This window comes from Pocillopora verrucosa, unplaced genomic scaffold (assembly GCF_036669915.1).
Source record: "Pocillopora verrucosa isolate sample1 unplaced genomic scaffold, ASM3666991v2 scaffold_24, whole genome shotgun sequence".
NCBI lineage: Eukaryota > Metazoa > Cnidaria > Anthozoa > Scleractinia > Pocilloporidae > Pocillopora > Pocillopora verrucosa.
Window position 1 is genome coordinate 20493 of NW_027078179.1, and position 6180 is coordinate 26672.

Genomic DNA, 6180 nt, shown 5'->3' on the forward strand with positions numbered 1-6180 from the left:
CGCTGCTCATTGAGCAGCTCATATATTAAACTGATTTTTGGAACTGGGCTGTGGAAAAGAGGCTTGCCTCGTCCCAGCACGGGTTGCCTCGGTATAGCACTACCTCCGAGTGCGGCCCACTTCCCTCTGGGGAAGACACATTCAATCCAAAACAAAGTCAACGGTATAGCATTCTTTTATGTTTACAGGAGCCCCGCCCGCCCTTAGAGGGGGAAGAGGTGAAAGAGGGATGATAATTCAGACAACAGACAATGGCAGGAACGGCCGCTGGCCTACGTTTTCTGAAGTGCGCAAAGCACTACCACAAGGACCTAGGGGTAAGTGGATTTTTTCACCGAGGGCAGACGCTGAAAAGCATACTTACCTGACGCGGGAGGTACTGTGATCAAGGAGGCAGTCCTCTCAAGGCGAGGCCCTTTCATTGCACTTCGACTGGGTTGACCCTTGCGATTACCCCAAATGTGGGTAACTCGAGCGTATAATTTCTGGTAGTGGGGACCTGCGTTCGCGCTCGTCCCCGCAAAAGTCATCCAAACTATGTCTATATGGCCCTCTTACTGACTATCGAGGGTATTTTTGCTTTTGCAGTGGACCGGTAGACTTGCAAAGAAAGCAAAGGACGCACAACTGGCCAAGGTGTTGGCACGTTTGGAGGGGTAGAAGTGCATTGGAGAGACTGGAGGAAGGAAACAAGGTGAGTTTCGGGGCGGTGCGTAACTTTGCTGGCTTTTATTGTTCAAGTCCTGTCTGCTCTATTGTGTGTAAAGTCCTGTTCGTATGTATTTGACGGTTGTGCGTGCCGTGCCGTGCTGTGCTATGCGCGCGAAGGGAAAGGAAATGAAAGGAAACCAAACGGCCGATCGACCGAGCGAGCGAGCATAGAAGGGCATTCGACTTGGACCGTGAGTACACTTTGAACCTTTTGAGCGGTTTTATTGTCACTGGAGCCGCTTTTAGAAATGCTATTGCTATCGTTAGTGTATCCTTTGTGCGGAGGCAACGCGAGTGAAACGAATGAACGAGCGGAAAGGAAACAAACTATCAGAGTATTAGCAGTAGTAAAAGTATCGCACCTTTTTCCCGATTCGTTTGCCAAGCTAAATGCCAACCATTGTCGACTTTCAGTTGCCGTTTTTCGCGCGCCTCCTCTTGGAAGTGTGGCAGAGTGTTTTGCCCACGTCACGAATGGCTTAAAACTGCGTCTCAGAAGTGTGGCGTTTTTTTCCTATTCATTTTTTCGTTCGTTATTTCGGAAATGAATTTAGATATCACAGCAAGTAGAAGGTGACATCATAAACTGTTCATCTCGCGCGTGGCTCACTCGCTCGCGCGCGCTCTGTAAAGAAAAGTCGATCGCACTAGCAGTTTTCGCCATTAGCTGGCCGATTTTTTTGACCAAAAAGGTGTTTTACCCCCCACCTCGTTTTTTTGCTTTGATTTGTGTTCCTCACTCCACTACGGCTCTCTATGTGAACATTGTGGTGTTATGGAGAGCTATTTATTGGGATAAAAACGTTTAGAGATGTTTCGCAAGACAAAAATTGAAGCCTTTACCAACACGGGGTAATTCCCAGTCGGGCTCACCCATCCAAGTACTACCACCCCGCCCGACAGGGCTTAACTTCGGTGATCGGACGAGAACCGGTTGCGTTCCCTGTTGGTATGGTCGTAGACGAGGAAATGGGGTCGAAATTCTGCTTGTTATCGGCCAGGTTCAGGCGTTTGTAAAGCGGGCCCCATCCCTGAGTGTAGGCGGAATTTGAAATTCTAAAGCCCTAGTTTCGGGTACTCTAACCCTAAGAAATCGATACTCTACCCCATAAGAACTTGTTACCCCTAACCCTAAGAAATGGGTACCCTAACCCCGAAGTCGTTACCTAACCCTAATGTATTTTTCCTCAACCCAAGTTAAACACTTGAGGAGCATCGATTTGAAGCAACCTATTCCCTAGGGAGGGGAGTGGGAGGGGTCCCGAAGAGACATAACGTGTCCTAAAAACCTATTATACAATGTTTTAGCTCCGTAGGTGCGTTGTATCTGGCTTTAAAATCTTACAGTGGATCGGTAGATACCAAACGGGTCCAGCCTCTCTGGGACCGTCTTCTGCGGGACTCGCAAGGGCATTGTGGGGGCGACCTGCTACTATCCAACCATAAACCGTGGGAAGGATCTCCTGTCGACCACATCCCCCTCACCCAGGGCATGCTTCGGCACTCGTTTGGCTTCTCGCGTCCTTTTGGCGAAGATTTATTTCAAGTGTTAGTATCTGTTCTTATCAGCTTAATATCTGATAACGCCTTGCCTCATTGAGCAGCTCCATATATTAAACTGATTTTTGGGAAACTTTTGTGGCCTGTGGAAAAGAGGCTTGCCCTCGTCCCAGCCAACCCGGGTTGCCCTCGGTATAGCACTACCTCCGGGAGTGCGGCCCACTCCCCTCGTGGGGGAAGGAAGACACATTCAATCCAAAACAAAGTCAACGGATAGCATTCTCTTTCATGTTTACAGGAGCCCCGCCCGCCCTTAGAGGGGGAAAGAGGCTGAAATGAGGGATGATTAATTCAGGACAACAGACCAAGTGGCAGGGAAACGGCCCGACTGGCCTACGTTTTCTTCGAAGTGCCGCAAAGCACTACCACAAGGACCTAGGGGTAAGTGTATTTGTTTGTCACCGAGGGCAGACGCTGTGAAAAAGCATACTTACGTTACTGACGCGCGGGAGGTTACTGTGCATCAAGGCAAAAAAACAAAAGGCAGTCCTCTCAAGGCGAGGCCCTTTCATTGCACTTTCGACTGGGTTGACCCTTGCGATTACCCCAACTGTGGGTAACTCGAGCGTCATAATTTGTCTGGTAGTGGCGGGACCCTGCGCATGTCACGTCCCTCCGCTCAGTCCCCGCAAAAAGTCATCCAAACTATGTCTATATGGCCCTCTTACTGACTATCGAGGGTATTTTTGCTTTTGCAGTGGACCGGCCTAGACTTCGCAAAGAAAAGCAAAGGACAGACAAACTGGCCAAGCGTGTTTGGCACGTTTGGAGGGGATAGATTTAGAGAGTCGGCATTGGAGAGACTGGAGGAAGGAAACCAAGGTGGAGTTTCGGGGCGGTGCGTAACTTTGGCTGGCTGTTTTTTGTTCAAGGCCTGTCTGCCTCTATTGCATGTGTGTAAAGGTCCTGTTCGTTTGTACATTTTGCAGGTTGTGCGTGCCGGCCGGTGCTGTGCTATGACGCGCGAAGGGAAGAGGAAATGAAAGGGGAAACCACATACCTGGCCCCCCCCCCTCTTCGATCGAACCAGAGCGAAGCGAGCAAGAAGGGCATTCCGAGCTTGGACCGTGAGTACACTTGAAAACCTTTTGAGCTGGTTTATTTGTCACTGGAGCCGCTTTTAGAAATGCTATTGCTATCGTGTCTGTAGTGTTCATCCTTTGTGCGACGCAAGCGATGTGAAACGAATGATGAAGCAGGGAAGGAACAAACTACCAGCACAGAGTAGTAAAAAGTATCGAACCTTTTTCCCGATTTCGTCTTGCAGTTCTGAATCCAACACCATTGTCGACCCTTTCAGTGCCGTTTTTGCGCGCGCCTCCTCATCGTTGGAAGTGTGCGAGTGTTTTGGGGCCCATACGATTCACGATGGCTTAAAACTGCGTCTCAGGAAGTGTGCGTTTTTTTTCCTATTCATTTTTTTCGTTCGTTATTTGGAATGACTTTGATATCACAGAAGTAGAATTTTGACAATCATAAACCTGTTTTCATCTCGCGCGTTGGCTCACTCGCCTCGCGCGCGCCCTCGTGTAAGAGGAAAGTCGATCGCACTAGAGTTTTCGCCCTTAGCTGGCCGATTTTTGACAAAACAGGTGTTTTCCCCCCCTCGTTTTGTTGCTTTGATTTTGTTCCTCACTCACCTACGGCTCTCTATGTGAAATTGTGGTGTATTGAGAGCTATTTTAATTGGGATAAAACGTTTAGAGATGTTTCGCAAGACAAGAAAATAAAATTGAAGCCTACAACACGGGGTATTCCCAGGCCGGTCACCCCCACCCAAGTACTAACCCCGCCCGACAGGCTTCTTAACTTCGGTGATCGGTACGAGAACCGGTGCTTTCCCTGTTGTATGGTCCGTAGACGAGGAAAAATGGGTTCGAAAATTTCTGCTTGTTAACGGCCAGGTGTCAGGCTGTTTAAAGCGGCACACATCCCTGAGTGTAGGCGAATTTGAAATTCTAAAGCCCTAGTTTTCGTTACTCTAACCCTAAGAAAATCGATACTCTAACCCTAAGAAATTGTTACCACCCTAAACCTAAGAACTGGTTTAACCCTAACCCCGAAATGTCGTGTTGACCCTAACCCACAATAATGTATTTTCCTCAACCCAGGTAACACATTGAGGAGCATCGATATTGAACGCACTATTCCCTAGGGAGGGGAGGGAGGGTCCCAAGAGACATAACGTGTCCTAAAAACCTATTCTACAATGTTTTAGCTCCGTAGGTTTTGCGTGGATCTTGGCTTTAAAAATCGTACAGTGAGGAGAATACCAACACGGGTCCAGGCCTCGTGGGACCGACTGCGGGACTCGCAAGGGCTTGTGGGGGCGACCTGCTACTATCCCTCTAGGTCTCTTTATATCCTCGTGGGAAGGATCCCTCGACCACCCCCCTCACCCAGTGTATGCTTCGGCCTCGCTTCTCCGGGCCTTTTGGCTAAGATCAAGTGTAGTATCTGTTCTTTATCAGCGTAATATCTGATACGCTGCTCATTGAGCAGCTCATATATTAAACTGATTTTTGGAACTGGGCTGTTGAAAAGAGGCTTGCCTCGTCCCCGCCACGGGTTGCCTCGGTATAGCACTCCTCTTCCTACCTTGCTTCGCGTTCCGAGTGCGTAGCCCCACTTCCCTCTGGGGAATACACATTCACATCCAAACACCAAGTCAACGGTATAGCATTCTTTTTATGTTTTACAGGAGCCCCGCCCGCCTTAGAGGGTGTAGCTCTGAAAGAGGTGAAAGAGGTCTGATAATTCCGATACAACAGACAATGGGGGCAGGAACGGCCCCCTCCTCTTTTTGCTGGCCTCTTTTTTCTGAAGTGCGCAAAGCACTACCAACAAGGACCTAGGGGTAAGCTGGATTTTTTCACCGAGGTCAGACGGCTGGAAAAAGCATACTTACCTGACGCGGGAGGTACTGTGATCAAGGAGGCAGTCCTCTCAAGGCGAGGCCCTTTCATTGCACTTCGACTGGGTTGACCCTTGCGATTACCCCAAATGTGGGTAACTCGAGCGTATAATTTCTGGTAGTGGGGACCTGCGTTCGCGCTCGTCCCCGCAAAAGTCATCCAAACTATGTCTATATGGCCCTCTTACTGACTATCGAGGGTATTTTGCTTTTGCAGTGGACCGGTAGACTTGCAAAGAAAGCAAAGGACGCACAACTGGCCAAGGTGTTGGCACGTTTGGAGGGGTAGAAGTGCATTGGATAGAATTGATGAAGGAAACAAGGTGAGTTTCGGGGCGGTGCGAAACTTAGCTGGCTGTTAATTTTCAAGGCCTGTCTGATCTATATTGTGTAAAGTCCTGTAATTTAGAATTTGCAGGTTCTGCGTGCCGTGCCGTGCTGTGCTATGCGCGCGAAGGGAAAGGAAATGAAAGGAAACCAACGGCCGATCGACCGAGCGAGCGAGCATAGAAGGGCATTCGACTTGGACCGTGAGTACACTTTGAACCTTTTGAGCGGTTTTATTGTCACTGGAGCCGCTTTAGAAATGCTATTGCTATCGTTAGTGTATCCTTTGTGCGAGCAAGCGAGTGAACGAATGAACGAGGGAGGGAAACACTATAGCAGAGTAGTAAAAGTATCGAACCTTTTTCCCGATTCGTTTGCAGTCTGAATCCAAACCATTGGTCGACTTCAGTGCCGTTTTTCGCGCGCCCCCTCTCGGAAGTGTGCGCGTGTTTTGCCCCGTCACCATGGCTTAAAACTGCGTCTCCGAAGTGTGCGTTTTTCTCCTATTATTTTTTCGTTCTGTTCGTTGGAATGTATAGTGTATATCACAGAAGTAGAATTTGACATCATAAACTGTTCATCTCGCGCGTGCTCACTCGCTCGCGCGCGCTCTGTAAGAAAGTCGATCGCACTAGAGTTTTCGCCATTAGCTGGCGATTTTGACAAAA

The 6180-nt window shown here is 48.9% G+C and overlaps 3 non-coding genes and 3 pseudogenes across 3 annotated transcripts; 5 read left to right on the plus strand and 1 right to left on the minus strand.

The window, feature by feature from the left end:
* LOC136278539 (U2 spliceosomal RNA) lies at window positions 1-125 on the plus strand (annotated as a pseudogene).
* A 231-nt stretch (window positions 126-356) lies between these two features.
* On the plus strand, window positions 357-520 carry LOC136278530 (U1 spliceosomal RNA). The gene has a single exon (XR_010716383.1). It is a non-coding gene; the product is annotated as a U1 spliceosomal RNA (small nuclear RNA).
* Window positions 521-2219: 1699 nt separating this feature from the next.
* Window positions 2220-2439, plus strand: LOC136278537 (U2 spliceosomal RNA; annotated as a pseudogene).
* Window positions 2440-4007: 1568 nt separating this feature from the next.
* Window positions 4008-4133, minus strand: LOC136278542 (5S ribosomal RNA; annotated as a pseudogene).
* A 554-nt stretch (window positions 4134-4687) lies between these two features.
* Window positions 4688-4878, plus strand: LOC136278534 (U2 spliceosomal RNA). Its single transcript, XR_010716387.1, has one exon. It is a non-coding gene; the product is annotated as a U2 spliceosomal RNA (small nuclear RNA).
* A 293-nt stretch (window positions 4879-5171) lies between these two features.
* On the plus strand, window positions 5172-5335 carry LOC136278531 (U1 spliceosomal RNA). The gene has a single exon (XR_010716384.1). It is a non-coding gene; the product is annotated as a U1 spliceosomal RNA (small nuclear RNA).
* Window positions 5336-6180: the final 845 nt, after the last annotated feature.